Source organism: Bos grunniens, chromosome 2, assembly GCF_055505025.1.
Source record: "Bos grunniens cultivar Pamir isolate PY7600 chromosome 2, Bosgru_T2T1.0, whole genome shotgun sequence".
NCBI lineage: Eukaryota > Metazoa > Chordata > Mammalia > Artiodactyla > Bovidae > Bos > Bos grunniens.
This window is the reverse complement of record NC_141166.1, coordinates 8,128,929-8,148,114: the sequence shown is the minus strand read 5'-3', so window position 1 is coordinate 8,148,114 and position 19,186 is coordinate 8,128,929. Positions and strand designations below refer to the sequence as shown.

The 19,186-nt window shown below is 44.0% G+C and overlaps 1 long non-coding RNA gene across 1 annotated transcript; it reads right to left on the bottom strand.

The window, feature by feature from the left end:
- Window positions 1-1,356: 1,356 nt before the first annotated feature.
- LOC147377391 (uncharacterized) lies at window positions 1,357-18,373 on the bottom strand. Its single transcript, XR_015137553.1, has 3 exons — window positions 18,179-18,373; window positions 4,069-4,264; window positions 1,357-1,840 (listed from the first exon to the last, which is right to left on the bottom strand). It is a non-coding gene; the product is annotated as an uncharacterized LOC147377391 (long non-coding RNA).
- Window positions 18,374-19,186: the final 813 nt, after the last annotated feature.

Here is a 19,186-nt window from a genome sequence, read left to right as displayed (position 1 = left end):
AAACATTCCTCCTTGTGGCCACTTCACTACCTGACTCTTCCCCAACGTGTCCTTAGCTACCTACCAATAGGTATTCACGGAAATTTCCCTAAATAGGCAGACAAGTTACTCATTGATAGAGGCCCCTGCTCTCCCTTCTTGCTACCTTGAAATCCCTGCTCTGCCCTTCTCACAAGGTACCGGTAGTGTTACCAAAGTGACATGGGTCTGCTCATCCAAAGTCAGTCTACTGACATCAGGTTGCAGTAAAGGAAAGTAGAGCTTTTACTGCAAGACCTAAAGCAAGGAGAACAGGCAACTCAGGCTCAAAAGACCTGAACCTTCAGATGGTGCTTGGGGGACGGTTTTTCAAGGCAACATTTGCAGTGACTGTGGCAGCTCATAGACTTTCTTCGGATTGGTTTGTGGTGACGTTACATGCTGGTGTTTCAGGAATCCTAATCATCAACCTTCTGGCTCCAACCAGTCTAGAGTCTACATGATTGTGGTCAGCATGCTGTCACCATCCTCCAACTGGGTGAGGATCTTAGTTTCTGCAGAACAACTCAAAAATACACATCAGATTATTACATATTGATATATCCCTTGAGGAAGAACTAGGCCTCTATCTGTTGAAGTGTTTCTTTTCTTAACTTGGCTTCATGGGTCTCAGCTGCAGCACACGAGGTCTTTGATCTTGGTTGCAGCATGCGGGATCCTCAGTTGCAGCATGGCAGTTCTTTCAGTCACGACATGCAGGATCTAGTTCCCTGACCAGGGACGGCGCCTGGGCCCCCTGCCTTGGAAGCGGAGAGTTCTAACCACTGGCTTGGCAGGGAAGTCCTCAACCCTTGTTTCCTGATGGCTTTTCCTTTGTTTCTGCATTCCCTCACCTCCCTAGTTAGTACCTGCTCAAGTCTGTTCTCTGAAACTCAGGGAAGGCCTAGGAGAAACAGGAAACACAGAGGGGCTTTTGTACTTGGGAGGGTCCCACAGGATTCTACTCAGTTTCAATGCCCCCTTTTCTTTCAATTCAGTTCGGTTCAGTAGTTCAGTAATGTCCAAGTCTTTGCAACCCCACGGACGGCAGCACGTCAGGCTTGCCTGTCCATCATCAACTCCTGGAGCTTGCTCAAACTCATGTCCATTGAGTCAGTGATGCCATCCAACCATCTCTTTGATACTCCTCAATCCTGAGGAACAGGACAACAAAGGATTACAGTTTTGGCTAGAGAGGTTAACCATGAACTCAGCAGGGGAACTCTGTTTTAAGGGAGCTTGGTTTCAATAGTTCTAGTCCCTGGAGCAAAACCCAGTTGCGCCTAGTCAGTGCTGCTGGCCAGCATGTTATGTGGCAGTTTCCGCTAATGTTCCACAGTATTTATCACATGACCCAGCCTTCCCACTCCTGGTACTATCCAAGGGAAATAAAAGTGTGTGTTCACACAAAGATTTATACACAAATGTACATAGCGACTGTATTTGTAATAACTAAAGATGAAAAACAACCCAGATGCCTAACAATAAGAGAATGGACAACCTGTGATCATGTTACCAAGTCCAAGCTTGTGCTGCTCACTACACAACAGGCCAATAAATTGAGAGATTAGGCATTGAGGCAAGGAACAGCGGCTTTATTCAGAAAGCCAGCAGGCTGGGAACACTAGTGTCCCAAAGAACCAGCTTACCTGAAGTAGAACTGCGGCTTCTTTGATACTAAAAGGGGAAAGGGGGCGGTTATGGCAAACTTCTTGGTGCTGGAATCCTTTGTTCTTGTAGCTGTCCGCATAGCTCAGGTCACAGTGTTCCCAGAAACCTTCCACCAAACAAATATTATTCTCTGTTCTGCAACTTTTCATCTCTATACAAAGGGGAAAGTGTTACACCTTTAATGTTCAGAACCTTGAGAATGGGCTATTCTGTACATTTCCTCTACTGAGGAATAGCATCCACTAACTGCAAATAGCATCCAATAACTCCTGCTGCTGGAATCAAGATTGCCGGGGAAAATATCGATAACCTTAGATATGCAGGTGACACCACCCTTACGGCAGAAAGCAAAGAAGAACTAAAGAGCCTCTTGATGAAAGTGAAAAAGTTGGCTTAAAACTCAACATTCAGGAAACTAAGATCATGGCATCCAGTCCCATCACTTCATGGCAAATAGATGGGGAAACAGTGGAAAGAGTGAGAGACTTGATTTTGGGGGGCTCCAAAAATCACTGCAAATGGTAACTGCAGCCATGAAATTAAAAGACACTTGCCCCTTGGAAGAAAAGCTATGACCAACCTAGACAGCATATTAAAAAGTAGAGACATTACTTTGCCAACAAAGGTCTGTCTAGTCAAAGCTATAGTGTTTCCAGTAGTCATGTATGGATGTGAGAGTTGGACTACAAAGAAAGCTGAGCACCGAAGAATTGATGCTTTTGAACTGTGGTATTGGAAAAGACTCTTGAGAGTCCCTTGGACTGCAAGGAGATCTAACCAGTCCATCCTAACGGAGATCAGTCCTGAATATTCATTGGAAGGACTCATGCTGAAGCTGAAACTCCAATACTTTGGCCACCTAATGTGAAGAACTGACTCACTGGAAAAGACCCTGATGCTGGGAAAGATTGAAGGCAGGAGAAGAGGATGACAGAGAATGAGATGGTTGGATGGCATCACCAACTTTATGGACATGAGTTTGGGTGAGCTCCGGGAGTTGGTAATGGACAGGGAGGCCCGGTGTGCTGCAGCCCATGGGGTGGCAAAGAGTCAGACACGACTAAGCGACTGAACTGAACTGAACTGAACTCCTGTTGCAAAGCAACAGGAAGAAACTTTGTGGCGGGGGCACAGGGAGAAAGGTTTTGTATCTTAAATTGTGGTAGTCGTTATACGAGTGTATGCATTGTCAAATCTCATGGAACCCTGCACTTAAAATGGGTACATTTTATTGGATAATCTTTCCTCAGCAGAGTTTTTTAAAAACTGTTCTGTTTCTGCAGAACTCTCAGAGACAGGCTCTGAATATGACACCTCAGTTCAGTTCAATTCAGTCACTCAGTTGTGTCCAACTCTGCAACTCCATAGACTGAAGCACTCCGGGCTTCCCAGTCCATCACCAACTCCCAGAGCCAATCACCTCATCCTCTGTCATTCCCTTCTCCTTCCGTCTTCAATCTTTCCCAGCATCAGGGTCTTTTCCAGTGAGTCAGTTCTTCGCATCAGGTGGCCAAAGTATTGGAGTTTCAGCTTCAGCAGGAGTCCTTCCAATGAATATTCAGGACTGATTTCCTTTAGGATAGACTGGTTCGATCTCCTTGCAGTCCAAGGGAAAAACCATCCCCGATCCTAAATCTAGGGTGCCTTGGAGAATGACCCCCCAGAAGTCGTTCTCACCGAGGGTTCGGTTTGTGTGAGTTGAAAAGCTGAGCAAGTGAGGTTCCCTATTTCAGCTTCTGCCGCAGCTGAGAGCAGGCCTGAACTATTTCAGGCCCAAGGGCAACATCCTTGAGAAGTTCTATCTGGAAGGAGTAGGAGATCACCATGGCAACCTGTCCCAGGCCCAGCCCTGGCCGGGCTCCAAGGCACACAAATAAAGCCATTGGAATGTGGTTGCAGGGCAAAGGGCGGGTAGAGAGAAAGTTGCCAAGTTTCCGTGAAAACCAATAATGTGAGGCCTCAGTCCCTGGGAGCTGTCAGGGAAGCTCAGGGGGGCCCACAGGGATCAGCCCAGGGAAATGGAATACTTTTACAGATGGACAGACAGAGAAACACACACACCCACACATACGCTGTGCTTAGAGGAGAGCAGCACTGCTTCTTGAAAAAGAGGCCTGATGAAATGAAAGCCTTGGCTTTAGAGCCTGACACACAGTCATTCCAGTGCCCAGACACTTCCCAGTAACCTCGGGCAAGTTTCTGAACTAGTTATCCCTTTGGCCTGCTCTGTCTCCTCTTTACCCGGAGGCCATATTCTTCCTGAGACCTTTCCCCACAACTTGACATCAAACTGCAGTCTCCCTTGCCCCAAAACTCCTGCTCAGTTTTATTTTTCTTCAGGGTACTTAGCACCACTTGACGTATGTTTTATATACTTACTTATTCATCTTGTTTGTTGCCTTGCTCATGTCAGTTCCACAAGGGCAGGACTTTTCGTCTGTCTGCCCATGCTCTTCCCAATGCCTAGAACAGTGCCTGGCACGTAGTCGATGTACAAGGAACACGACAGAGCATGGACTTCTCTGTGTGTCAGTTTTCTCATCAGCAGAATGGGGATAATTCTACCCCCATGAGGCTAAAGGGAAAATGAAGTCGCTCAGTTGTGTCCGATTCTTTGTGACCCCATGGACTACAGCCTACCAGGCTCCTCCATCCATGGGATTTTCCAAGCAAGGGGTGGGGTGCCATTGCCTTCTCCACCCATGAAACTAAAAGAAGGGTTAAAGGAGTGGGTGTAAGGCTGTGAATTAGGTACCCAGACCTTAGTGGGGGCACTAGGGCAACTCACAGAGTCTTCGGTGCAGCTTAATCATGAGCAGGCTCCTCATTACCACACTGCTGCACTTTGGTCCACATTTAAGAGCAACTTTCCTGGGCTCTTACCTGGCCACCCTGACCCCTGAGTTCAAGAACTTACCTGTGTCCTTCTTCTGCAAAACCACTACATCTTAAAGACAGTGGAATCAGAGAGTTGATCCACAGAGGCATTTTTCTCTCTCTGAATACTTGTTAGGAGAGTGAGCAAATGAACTCATTCATTCATAGAAAAACAGGTCTTAAAAAAAACGTACAGATGATTTGCACAGGCAGGAAATGTTTAACCTATCAAAGGAGAGAACAAGTATTTCTTGCCTCTTAGAATGTGCGAGGTGACCTGTTAGGTACCTGAGATTCTTACACTGGTTCATACTGCGTCAACCTCACAAGGAACGTATCCAAGAATAAAGAAACTGAAGTCAAGACCCTGGCCTGAGGCTGCAGAGCAGTAAGTGCGACAAAAGGTGAACCCAGAATCGACAAGCCCCCTCGCCTGTGTTCCTCCTGCTACCCCCACTCCGCCTCCTTTGAAAATTCATTGGGTAAAAAACCTCTTTGCCAAGCTAGGGACTTTGGATACACTCTGTAGGCAATTCTAAAAATAAGAAAAAGCAACTGACTATAAATATATGGGAACTACTAAGGGAAGGAGGAATTATTTCTGCCTGAGGTAAGTCAGAAAAGCTACCAAGTGGAGGTGGACTGTTTGCGGACTTGTATTTCTATTTCACTAACTCATATTTGCAGAGGTTATCACTAGCTTTTGGTTCCAACCCATCACAATGAACAACAATTTTCTGTTCATTTGAGTTTTCCATCTTGTCGTATTTTCAGCAGGTCATTCCTTAGGGATCCTTTACTTTTATTTATAGCAATTTACATCATTTCATTGCCAGAATTTAACAAGTTCTGGCAACAGCCACTTTCAGAGGAGCTGAAGCCTCCAACGCTACAAACCTTGAAGAAAGCGTGGAATTTGGAGACTGCTGGAAGCAACTCTCATATTCAGTGACTTCACAGAGGTAGCTTGAAATTAGCCAAGGTGAAAGCATTTACATGGCAGAAACTGACACATGCTGCAAATGGAGGCTGTTTTTTGTTTCCCATTGAGAGCCGGTTGTTAAACATTACACCAACACACAACTGGCTCAGCTATTGTGAAAGAGCAGAAAGAATCCTGATAGAAGTTAGAAAACTTGAGTTTTAGCCTGGTGACTTTACTAACTCACTTAGACCTCAGGCAAGTCATCTCATCTCCTGGGGGCCTCAGTTTCCTTGTCTATTAAATGGAGGGAGATTAAATAGATTGAAAAATCATGATTGTTAGGTCCCCAAGTTATTTCTCAAAAGGAAAACGGTTTGAAAGCAATCTTCAACATGAAAGAAAGAAAAAGGGAAGGAAGGTAGGAAGAAAGAAAAGAAAGCTATGCATGAACCTCTGGATAAGACCAAATAGGTTAACTTAAATAATAAATTGTGTTTAGTGGTTAAAATCTTTCAAAACCTGAAACTCAGGGGAAAAATAATAAAAGCAGTCAGCCCTCTGTTCCCATCAGTCCAATGTATTGAACACCCGAAATGGGGCAGTCACTGCTGGTCACCAATGCTATCTTGCCAGGGAAGACGCAGTCCCTGATCCAGGAGCTTGCAGACTAAGGAGGAAGATAGACACGCAGGCAAGCATCAAAACAAAGAGGATTTGTGTTCTGATAGAGAACTGAAGGCAATGGCACCCTACTCCAGTACTCTTGCCTGGAAAATCCCATGGACAGAGGAGCCTGGTAGGCTGCAGTCCATGGGGTCCCTAAGAGTCGGACACGACTGAGCAACTTCACTTTCACTTTTCACTTTCATGCATTGGAGGAGGAAATGGCAACCCACTCCAGTGTTCTTGCCTGGAGAATCCCAGGGACGGCGGGGCCTGATGGGCTGCCGTCTATGGGGTCACACAGAGTCGGACACGACTGAAGCGACTTAGCAGTAGCAGCAGAGAAGTGAAAGTGAAGTCGCTCAGTTGTGTCTGACTCTTTGTGACCCCATGGACACCAGGCTCCTCTGTCCAAGGGGTTTTCTAGGCAAGAGTACTGGAGTGGGTTGCCATTTCCTTCTCCAGGGAATCTTCCTAACCCAGGGATCAAACCCAGGTCTCCCGCATTGTAGACAGATGCTTTACCATCTGAGCCACCAGGGAAGTCCTGATAGAGAAGAGCCAGGCTTTAAGAGAGCACTCAGCAGGGGCAATATCAGTGTTGGGAGAGTCGAGGATGGCTTTTTGGGAGAAAAGACATCTAATGGGATTTAAAGCTAGGAGTCAAACTGGGTAGGAACACAGGGGGGATTTCACAGGCATCAAAAGGAACCAAACAGCATGAGACCAGTGGCCACTGGAAAGGCACACAGGGCCTTTTGTATCAGGTAAGGGAGTTACCTGAATTTTATCTTTAGAGTACTGAGAAGCCACTGAAACATGTGTAAACAAGAGAGTAACTTGAGCTTTAGAAAGCTCATCCAGGCTGTTATCTGGGGCAGGAATGGAAAGGAAGCAACACTGGAAACTGGGGGACCAGTTCAGAGACTTGCAGCAAAATGGGAGTCTCGTGACTTGGTAGAGAGTGAATGCACCAGGGCGTGTTTAAGTACCCTGAGGCTGTTGTAACAAAGTACCACAGATACGGTGCTTGAATAACAAAAATATATTCTCTCACAGTTCTGAAGGCTAGAAGTCCAAAATCACAGTGTCAGCAGAGCTGTGTTCCCTCTGGGACTCTGGATAGAATATCCCTTCCTTCATCGTAGCTTCTGGGGGGCCATCAGTCCTCATGCTCCTTGGCTTGCCGCTGCATCTCCCCAGTTTCCGCCTCTGTGTTCTCCCTGTGGGTCTCTGTCTCTTCACATCATCTTCCTACACCAGTTATATTGGACTAAGGATCCACCCTGCTTCAGCATAATCTCATCTTAACTAATTACACCAGCAACCACCTTATTTCCAAGTAAGGACCCATTCTGAGATTCTGGGGACTAGGAGTTTAAGACATCTTTTAGGGGGGACAGAGTTCAACTTATGGGGCTTCCCAGGTAGCACTAGTGGTAAAGAACCTGCCTGTCAGTGCAGGAGACATTAGAGACGCGGGTTCGATCCCTGAGTCAGGAAGATCCCCTGGAGGAGGGCATGGCAACCCACTCCAGTATTCTTGCCTGGAGAATCCCATGGACAGAGGAGCCTGGTGAGCTACAGTCCATAGAGTCACAAAGAGTCGGACACGACTGAAATGGCTGAGCACATACACACTCAATTCAACTTAGAACAGGAAAAGATGTAAACATTGGATCTGTTGCCATAACTCAGGCTCTGTTCCCTGAATAGAAACATGGAGACAGCAATTGGGGTAACATAGAAAAGAGTAGCTTTTCGTGGTTTGTCAGGCAAAGGGGGCCACAGTGGGCTAATGCCCTCAAGACTGTGTGACCCACCCTGTAGGGGACAGTGAGGAGTTTTATAGTGTTCAAGGAGCAAGGCATGATCAACTTGTGGGCAATTCTGGGACTGGATGGCATGGAGATGAAGTTTCAAGCATCAACAACCTTCTGGTTTCAGCCAGTCTAGAGTCTATCGTCTTGTGGTCAGCAGCTTTCATCTGGAGGGACGTCTGATTCCTGTAAAAACAACTTGGGAACATGTGTCAGACCTTTAACTCTTTCAGGGAACTATGAGTTTGGTGATTCTGCTATGTGGCAGAATTACAGTCTAAACTGTTACCAGTTCCCCAATCCAACAGCTATTTTTTTCTCTACATCTTCATATTTACCAATTACTAACTCTTGAGTCAGCATTTTACTTCTAAGGATAAGGACACAGGGGCTTGCACAGGATTTCAAATCAGTAAGACTAATAAATTGTTAGGTATTGAGGGAGGAGCAAATAAAAGATAGAAGTCAAGGGTTGCATGTTGATTTCTCAGTAGATGGTGGTCAAGGGAACCAAGAAGGGAACATAGGAAGGGGAGTGGATTTCAGGGAGAAGGTAATGAGTTTCATTTTGGATGTGTATCAATTTAAGAATGTGTTAAAACAAAGCAAAAACAAAACAAAAAACAAAATCCAAGGCTCTTCGGTTTCCTTTTCCCGTATAACAAGCCCAGAGGCATGCAATTCAGAGCTGGTAAGTTGCACCCATTGTCGTAAGGAAGCCATGTTCCTTCTGTCTTTCCAGTTGCCAACCTTACAGTGAGAGCTTTACCCTCTTCTCTGTGTGTCCTGGTCACCTACAGGTTAGCACAATCCCAGCACCATGACCACATTCCAGACAAGCAGAAGAAGAAGGTGAAAACAGGAATAAATTCAGTTAGAAAAGCAAAAACATCCCGGAAATCCTAAGTTTGTGTGTCATCTGGCCACCTCTGCCTACAAAGGGAGCTGAGGAGGACAGCACTTTCAGCCCTAAACAAAATAGGGTTCTGTTAAAAAAAAAATAAAGAGAGTATATTTCGGGTAGAACACTAGCAGTTTCTACCACAGTCCAGCATTTTGGCTAGCCAACATTCAAACACATCCTTCTTCCCATAAATAAAAGGAATTTACCCCTCCGCAAGAAATAGAGCTGCAAAGTTCATGCTAGCCAGTGATTCCAATGCAAAATCCAAGATCTTTAGAGGTTTAGAGTCAAGATATTGCTTCTCTTGAGTAAGGATCCATAAACTTAAGCTTAAAGACAAATTTCTCTCCCCAACAGGAGAAGTGAGACAGACAGGTATAGATAGATATAACTTAAATGATCACTTCTGCAAGTGACTGATTAATGGATTAATTGATTGATGACTTTTCTGAACCCTCTTTGGGAAGAGGGAAGCATGGTAAACACCCATGAGCCCCTGGTCCATGGAGCACATAAAACCCCACTGGTCAGGAGCAGTGAGCACTCACGGCCCTGGCAGTGGAGCTCCTTGACTAGCCCCTTAGGCAGCCCCTGTTCTGACCCCTGGGGGGATTCTCCTAGTTTGCTATTTCCTGCTAAAACCAGATGGCACTTGAACCCAGCCAGAGTTCAGACTGGGACAAGAATCCACCAGCCCGAACTTAGGAGGGGACTCGAACAACTAACTGTCTTTTAACTAAAACCATTCACCTGATACCTGGAGTTTCTGAAGCTCAGGTTCTTATGTCTCAGAGCCAGGAAGACTTCAGTGAGAGACCAAATGGCAAGCAAGTTCAGTTCAATTCAGTCGCTCAGTCCTGTCTGAGCGACTATTTGCAACCTCCCACGGCAGCACGCCAGGCCTCCCTGTCCATCGCCAACTCCCAGAGCTTGCTCAAACTCATGTCCATTGAGTCGGTGATGCCATCCAACCGTCTCATCCTCTCTCATCCCCTTCTCCTCCCGCCTTCAATCTTTCCCAGCATCAGGGTCTTTTCAAATGAGTCAGCTCTTCACATCAGGTGGCCAAATTATTCGAGTTTCAGCTTCAACATCAGTCCTTCCAATGAACACTAAGGACTGATTTCCTTTAGGATGGACTGGTTGGATCTCCTTGCTGTCCAAGGGACTCTCAAGAGTCTTCTCCAACACCACAGTTCAAAAGCATCAATTCTTTGGCACTCAGCTTTCTTTATAGTCTAACTCTCACATCCATAAATGACTACTGGAAAAACCATAGCCTTGACTAAAGGGACCTTTGTTGACAAAGTCATGTCTCTGCTTTTTAAAGAATGAGCTTATTAGCACAGGATGCTTGTGAGAGATAGTCTCTGCCCCAAGACCGGAGGACTTTATTTTTATAAGCAAAAGAAAAGTGGGGAAGGGAAGACCACCTCCTTCCTCACGTTGTGGTAGCTATCAAGGCTTACGTCATTAGTTCCTCCTTTAACACTGTATAGTCTAACCGGGACTGTCATGGCACCAATTAAATCATATGTTTGTTAGCAGAAGTGTGGTGACATACTAAAATCTGGTAATCTGGAATCAAGATTGCCGGGAGAAATATCAATAACCTCAGATATGCAGATGACACCACCCTTATGGCAGAAAGTGAAGAAAAACTAAAGAGCCTCTTGATGAAAGTGAAAGAAGAGAGTGAAAAAGTTGGCTTAAAGCTCAACATTCAGAAAACGAAGATCATGGCATCTGGTCCCATCAGTTCATGGCAAATGGATGGGGAAACAGTGGCAACTGGCTGACTTTATTTTTCTGGGCTCCAAAATCACCGCAGATGGTGATTGCAGCCAGGAAATTAAAAGACGCTTACTCCTTGGAAGGAAAGTTATGAACAACCTAGACAGCATATTAAAAAGCAGAGACATTACTTTGCCAACAAAGGTCCATCTAGTCAAGGCTATGGTTTTTCCAGTGGTCATGTGTGGATGTGAGAGTTGGACTATAAAGAAAGCTGAGTGCCAAAGAATTGATGCTTTTGAACTGTGGTGTTGGAGAAGACTTGAGAGTCCCTTGGACTGCAAGGGACTTGAAGGAGATCCAACCAGTCCATCCTAAAGGAAATCAGTCCTGAGTGTTCATTGGAAGGACTGATGTTGAAGCTGAAACTCCAATACTTTGGCCACCTGATGCGAAGAGCTGACTCATTTGAAAAGACCCTGATGCTAGGAAAGATTGGGGGCAGGAGGAGAAGGGGACAAGAGAGGATGAGATGGTTGGATGGCATCACGGACTCAATGGACATGGATTTGGGTGGACTCCGGGAGTTGGTGATGGACAGAGAGGCCTGTCGTGCTGCGGTTCATGGGATCACAGAGTCCAACATGACTGAGCGACTGAACTGAACTGAATTCATCTCAGGTTTCAGTATAATGTTCCCTTTCATTTAGCTTCTTTCCCCTTTCACCTCTAGTCCTATCTTGGCTGCAAGCAGAGATGCTACTCTTCAAGGACCATTAACTCCCTGATTTCATGAAGCAACATTCAGACCCCATATCTATTTTCTTGTGTTTCAGCTATCAGGGTTTGTAGCTTGAGTGTGCTTGGTACCGGATGTGTCTGGTCTTCCTTCAAGGTAGCCTAGATTGTTGCTAGGTTACTGGATTCTTTTTTTGAGTAGTCATTAGCTTGTAACAGTCTCCTAAACTCCCTTAAAATTCCCTCTCTGCTTTAATCTCCTAATGGAATTTTTTAATTAAAATAACTTTATTTATCCTACTCTCTTTCCATCACTATAGCTGCGCCTGAGTCAGGCACTGGGGAAAATGCCCTTTCTGGAAGCTGTCAAGCTTTAGCAGACACTCCTGCTCACGTATATCCGGTCCCATCAATAGCTTAGGGGCTTCACAGGCTGTACTGAACAGCCCAGGAGGTTCTTTGATAATCGAAACTTTTAAGATTTTAGCAGGCTTCCTCTATTTGCTTCAGTTCTATGAATAACCCTTATCAAAAGATCTTGTCCAGCCAGCTCTTTTCCAGAGCTGAAAATTGGCAGAATATGTCAACTCCAAATATGCTACTTTGACATAAGGATTATTTTAAGATAAAGACATTTGAAAAACAGAAGGTACAAGAAGGACATTCTGACCACCCCTGCCCACCTCCCCACAGCCTGCACTCTTCTTCCTGAAAGCAGGAGGCAAAACTCCATAGCGCAAGATGCCAGGAGGAAAGAAACATTCTTACCACCAGAGATGGGAGTGGGAGCAGCAGAAATCTATACAAACAGACCTTGTTAAAATAACTCATTTTACCTTAGTCTCCCCATGTGTTTTAGTTACTTTTCCACTGTTGCCTCTCTTTGTTCAATCAAGTATATAAGTACTTAGGCCTCTACTCTTTGGGTTGGGGGCAGGGGGCAGGTCGGCCTTCATTTTCAAAATCCATATGCTGGGACTTCCCTGGTGGCCCAGCAGTTAGGACTCCGAGTTTCCAAAGCAGGGGGTGTGAGTTCGATCCCTGGTCAGGGAACAAAGATCCCACAGGCCACCTGCCGTGGCCAAAAAAAAAAAATCCATATGCTTTTCTCCTGTTAATCTGTTTTAGTGAATTTAATTCTCAGGCCCAGCCAAAGACCCAGAAAGAATAGAGATAAAATTCTGCCTCCCCTGCAGAATCTTTAAGTCTAAAGACCTGATTTTTTACCTCTGTATTCCACCAAACTACTTCTCACTTAATTTAAAGGTCTTTGTCTCAAGACAGTCCAAAGGGGGGAGATGGTAGAATAGAAGAACATTCACTCATCCCCAGTGAGAGCACCAAAATCACAACTAGCTGTTGACCAGCCATTGACAGAAGGACACTGGAACCCACCAAAAAAAGATACCTCACGTCCAAAGATATAGAAGAAGCTGCAGCAAGACGGCAGGAGGGGCACAATCACGATAAAATCAAATCCCATACCCGCCGGGTAGGTGACCCACGAACTGGAGAATAATAATACCAAAGAAGTTCTCCACTGTTATGAAAGTTCAGAACCTCACATGAGGCTTCCCAGCCTGGGGACCGAACAAAGGGACTGGGAGTCTCCAGCGGGACCTTAAGCCCAATGGGATTTGATTACAAGACGTCCACAGGACTGGGGGAAACAGAGATTCCAGTCTTGGAGGGTACAAACAAAACCTCACACATACCAAGACTCAGAGAAAAGGAGCTGTGACTCCAAAGAAAACTGAACCAAAACCACCCGCTAGTGTTGAGAGTTTCCTGTGGAGGCGTGGGTGGGCAGGGGCTCACCGCAGGGTTCGGGGGGCTGGTAGCAGATGTCTGGGAAGGTCCCCTACAGTGTAAACCCTCTTGGAGGTCACCATTAACCTGACCATAGAGCCCATAAACCCAAGGGCTGAGTCACCTTAGGCCAAAAAACTACCAGGGAGGGAGCACAACCCCATCCATCAGCAGATAATTGGATTAAAGCTTTACTGAGCAAGGCCCTGCCCACCAGAGCTAGACTCAGTTTTTCCCACCACCACACCCTCCCATCAGGAGGCTTACATAAGCCTCTTAGCCTCCTTCATCAGAGAGCAGACAGAAGAAGAAAGAAGGACCACAGTCCCACAGTGACTAAAACAAAACCACTTTACAGCAAGTTAATCAACATGAAAAAGCAGAAAAGTATATCCCAGATGAACAAGATAAAATCCCAGAAAAACAACTAAATGAAGTGGAAATAGGCAAACTTCCCAAAAGAGAATTCAGAATAATGACAGTGAATATGATCCAGGATCTCAGAAAAAGAATAGAGGCAAAGATTGAGAAGATGCAAGAAATGTTTACCAAAGACCTACAAGAATTAAAGTTAGTGGAGATGATGGAATTCCAGTTGAGCTATTTCAAATCCTAAAAGATGATGCTGTGAAAGTGCTGCACTCAATATGCCAGCAAATTTGGAAAACTCAGCAGTGGCCACAGGACTGGAAAAAGTCAGTTTTCATTCCAATCCCAAAGAAAGGCAATGCCAAAGAATGCTCAAACTACCGCACAATTGCATTCATCTCACACGCTAGCAAAGTAATGCTCAAATTTCTCCAAGCCAGGCTTCAACAGTACGTGAACCGCGAACTTCCAGATATTCAAGCTGATTTAGAAAAGTCAGAAGAACCAGAGATCAAACTGCCAACATCCATTGTATCATCAAAAAAGCAAGAGAGTTCCAGAAAAACATCTATTTCTGCTTTATTGGCTACACCAAAGCCTTAGACTATGTGGATCAAAATAAACTGTGGAAAATTCTGAAAGAGATGGGAATACCAGACCATCTGATCTGCCTCCTGAGAAACCTGTATGCAGGTCAAGAAGCAACAGTTAGAACTGGACATGGAACAACAGACTGGTTCCAAATAGGAAAAGGAGTACGTCAAGGCTATATATTGTCACCCTGCTTATTTAACTTATATGCGGAGTACATCATGAGAAATGTTGGATGGATAAAGCACAACCTGGAATCAGGATTGCTGGGAAAAATATCAATAACCTCAGATATGCAGATGATGCCACCCTTATGGCAGAAAGTGAAGAAGAACTAAAGAGCCTCTTGATGAAAGTGAAAGGGGAGAGTGAAAAAGTTGGCTTAAAACTCAGCATTCAGAAAACTAAGATCATGGCATCTGGTCCCATCACTTCATGGGAAATAGATGGGGAAACAGTGGAAACAGTGTCAGACTTTATTTTGGGGGGCTCCAAAATCACTACAGATGGTAATTGCAGCCATGAAATTAAAAGACGCTTACTCCTTGGAAGAAAAGTTATGACCAACCTAGATAGCATATTGAAAAGCAGAGACATTACTTTGTCAACAAAGGTCTATCTAGTCAAGGCTATTGTGTTTCTAGTAGTCATGGATGGATGTCATGGATAAAGAAAGCTGAGTGCTGAAGAATTGATGCTTTTGAACTGTGGTGTTGGAGAAGACTCTTGAGAGTCCCTTGGACTGCAAGGAGATCCAACCAGTCCATCCTAAAGGAAATAAGTCCTGAATATTCATTGGAAGGACTGATGATGAAGTTGAAACTCCAATACTTTGGCCACCTGATGAAGAACTAACTCATTGGAAAAGACTCTGATGCTGGGAAAGATTGAAGGCGGGAGGAGAAGGGGACGACAGAGGATGAGATGGCTGGATGGCATCACTGACTCAGTGGACATGAGTTTGAGCAAGCTCTGAGAGTTGGTGATGGACAGGGAGGCCTGGCATGCTGCAGTTCATGGGGTTGCAAAGAGTCAGACACAACTGAGCAACTAAAATGAACTGAACAGGAACTGAAGAACCAACAAAGAGAGATGGATAATACACTAACGGGAATCCATAGCAGAATAACTGAGGCAGAAGCATGGGTAAATGACATGGAGGACAGAATGGTGGAAATCACTGCCTTGGAACAGAATATAGGATAAAGAATGAAAAGAAATGAAGACAACTGAAGAGACCTCTGGGACAACATTAAAAGCATGAACATTCACATTATAGGGATAAAAGAGAGAGAGAAAGGACCTGAGGAAATATTTGAAGAGATAATAGTTGAAAACTTCCCTAACATGGGAAAGGGAATAGTCAGCCAAGTCCAACAAGCACAGAAAGTCCCAGGCAGGATAAACCCAAGGAGGAACACACCAAGACACATAGTAACGAAACAAACAAAAATTAAAGACAGAGATAAAATATTAAAAGCAACAAGGGAAAAACAGCAAAGGACATATAAGGGACCTCGCATCAGGTTATCTGCTGATTTCTCAACAGAAACTCTACAAGCCAGAAGGGAATGGTATGACATATTTAAAGTGATGAAAGGGAAGAATCTGCAGCCAAGAATACTCTACCCAGCAAGACTCTCCTGCAGATTTGGTGAAGAAATTAAAAGCTTTCCAGACAAGCAAAAGTTAAGAGAATTTAGCACTGCCAAACCAGCTTTACAACAAATGCTAAAGGAACTTCTCTGGGGAGAAAACAAGAGAAGGAAAAGCCCTACCTACAGAAAATAAACCCAAGACATTTAAGAAAATAGCAATAGGATCATACATATTAACAATTATCTTAAATGTAAATGGATTAAATGTACCAGCCAAAATGCATAGACTGGCTGAGCAGATGAAACCATGTGCGTGTACGCACTTCCACTTAACCACATCACTCTGCTTGACCCCCCAAATTGTATGTAATTATTTTATATTGTTAACCATGTTCTCATTATGGCTTGTCATTGTAATTATCTTTTGTTTTTTGTCTAGCTATTGATTGTGAAAATTGACAAACATCTTTCGCTATTGTGATTATTTAAATATTACTCACTTAATACCGTTGGATCATGATTGGTCAACAGAAAAATTATAAAATTATATATCACCAAAACTACCTTTTAATAGAAAAATCTGTAATAATTTTTTAAAATCCAGATACATATCAGAATTACTTAGAATTTTTTGAAAAATACAAATGCCCAGGTATTGCTTGGTTGTTTTTTTTTTTTTTTTTCCTGCCAGAGGTCCGGATACATTTCTAATGAGCAGCCATGTTTAAAAACGACTGGACTATATGAGGATGTTTTACTTTTATCTAGTTTGTTTCACTTTTTCTATTTCATATTCAGTGCTCCCATTTCATTTGGTTTACATTTTCCAATTCCTCCATCTCTTTTTCTTCTTGCTGTTCTTTCTCAAGCCTTTATCACGCACAGTAGAAAAGCTTTTGTAAACATACATATAAATAATATGTATAATATATATTAGAAAATTTATGAATTTTTGCCTAACTAAAAAATCTATGACATTTTGATTCTACTTGTTTGACTTAGTATGAATAGAATGCTAGATTTCTAATTTTAAAAAATAGATATACAACTAGCAAAAAAGATTTACTATAAACACAGGTAACTACAGGGAATACCTTGTAATAACCTGTAATGGAAAATAATGTCAAAAATAACATATGTGTATATGTAACTGAATCTCATAAACAAAAAAGAATTCTGCTTTTTGAAATTTAGTAGTGTGTAACTTTTTAGCAGTTTTTCTAAATGTCCTATGGTCCTATGGACATCTAATAACAATGTGTGAGATATAACATTTTAAATATATTTGTGTAGGATATAATTAATATAAATTAATTAAATATAAATCTATTATATTTAAACTATTAATGACATCATTCAAGACACTCCTATTATTTTTTTCTGCACTTTGATAAAATACTCTCAAAAAAATGTTTATATGTCTCATATGATCATATATTATTTCTTTTCCCTTATGTTTCTTCTGATTTTTGCTTTATGTATCTTTATTCTTTGTTGTTAAGGTGTCTAATGGTTTATGATGTCTAACTTCTTTGTTTCATTTAAAATAAATAAATAAATTCAAAAGGTAAAAAAATAGGTAAGGGAGGGCTGCAGTGGGCAAGAAAATGTCCAGTGCCCTCTTTGCTAATAGACTTTCTCCCTTGAACTGGCAGATAATTCTTATGGAAAACCTGTTTGGCGGACTTTGCCAAAGGGGCAGGAAATCACCAGTACAACAACATCAACATTCTAAATTTTTTCCACCACTTCCTCTAGCCCTGATTGGCATGACTATGACTCCGTCCCATTGTGTAGCGAAAACACAGTTTGACTGCATGCCACCCCATAACAAAGCGCACCAGCTTTCCAGCCTGAAGCGGCTGGGGCCTCATTAACCCCTATTCTCCTCCTCACAGTTAATTCTACAGCTTAGGGCCTGTGACTTCTAGAAACCACCTTAAAATACTAAATTCTACAGGCATCAGCGTTCCTAATTGTAGGCAACAGAAGCTGATCCTGGCTGGTTACACAGAAAATAAGAGTATTAAAATTATCTCAATAGCCCACAGAGTCTGTGGAACTGAAGAAACTGGCTCGAGATTAAGCTTCCAAGTAAAGTAACTAAAACCAAAAGTCTGGCCTGATGAAGAAACTACTGCTTCTGCTCCTGTGGCCGCCACCAGGATGCACCAAGGCCACCATTTGCAATTCAATCAGACTCTCTGTTTGTCTCCAACCACTGCTGACCAGAAATGGGCTTCCCAGATGGTGCAGTGGTAAGGAATCTGCCTGCCAATGCAGCTGATGCAAGAGATTCGGTCCAATCCCTGGGTCAGGAAAATCTCCTGAAGCAGGAAATGGCAACCCCCTCTAGTATTCTTGCCTGGAAAATTCCATGGACAGAGGAGCCTGGCGGGCTACAGCCCACGGAGTGACAAGGAGTTGGACATGACTGAGCACGCACATGCACGAATATTACTTGGGAATCCAGAGCTCCACTTGACTTGCAACTGCCGTATCCCTGAAAGCCTCTGCCACTGCTGGGGAAACCGTCTCCACTCCAAGCCTCCTCCTTTCTCAAACTGCTCCTTCTGAATCAGCGTTTCATAGGGCAAGTCCTCTTGGTGGAGAATAGCTCGCAGGCCTGAGCCTGACCACAAAAGAGGCTGGAAAACACCTGTGGGGTGGAAACGAGATTCAAGTGGCTGGAAACTCCCCAAACAGAGCAAAAAGTGCGTAGAAGCCAGAAAACATGAAGGGTTACGTGGGGCATTCAAGTGGAGCAATCTGGCCAATGATGACGAGGCATCTCTATAGTTTAGGAGAGTTACATGGGCTCAGAAGCACAGAGGTGGTGCTATGGGCTGAACTGTGTCTCCCCCCAATTTACATCCTCACCTCCCAGGTGAGGCTTCCCAGGTGGTGGCAGTGGTAAAGAACCCACCTGCTGATGCGGCAGACACAAGAGAATCGCGTGTTCCTGGCTGGAGAATCCCATGGACAGAGGAACCTGTCACAAGAGAGTTGGACAGGACTCAGCACGCTCGCCCACGTGCTCACCTCCAGTATCTCAGGACGTGTCCTCAATTTGGAGACAGGGTCTTTGCAGAGGTGATTGAGTTAAAATGAGATGAGAATTGGCCCTAATCCAACATGACTGGGAAATTTGAATGCACAGATTGCCATGGAAAGATAAAGGCAGCAAGCCAACAGACATCAGAAATTACCAGCAAAATGCTAGAAGCTAGGAGAGAGGGGATGGAACAGATTCTTCGTTGCTCACAGACCTCAGAAGGAACCAACGCCACCACACCTTGATCTTGGACTTCTAGTCTCCAGAGCTGTGAGACCATAAATTTCTGTTGCTTAAGCCACCCAGTCTGCAGTGTTTTCTCACAGAAGCCTTAGGAAACTAACACAGATGATAAATTCAGCCAGGGAATTAGGTAAATTTGCCTAGGAAGGATGTGTTGGTGCAAAGGGAAGT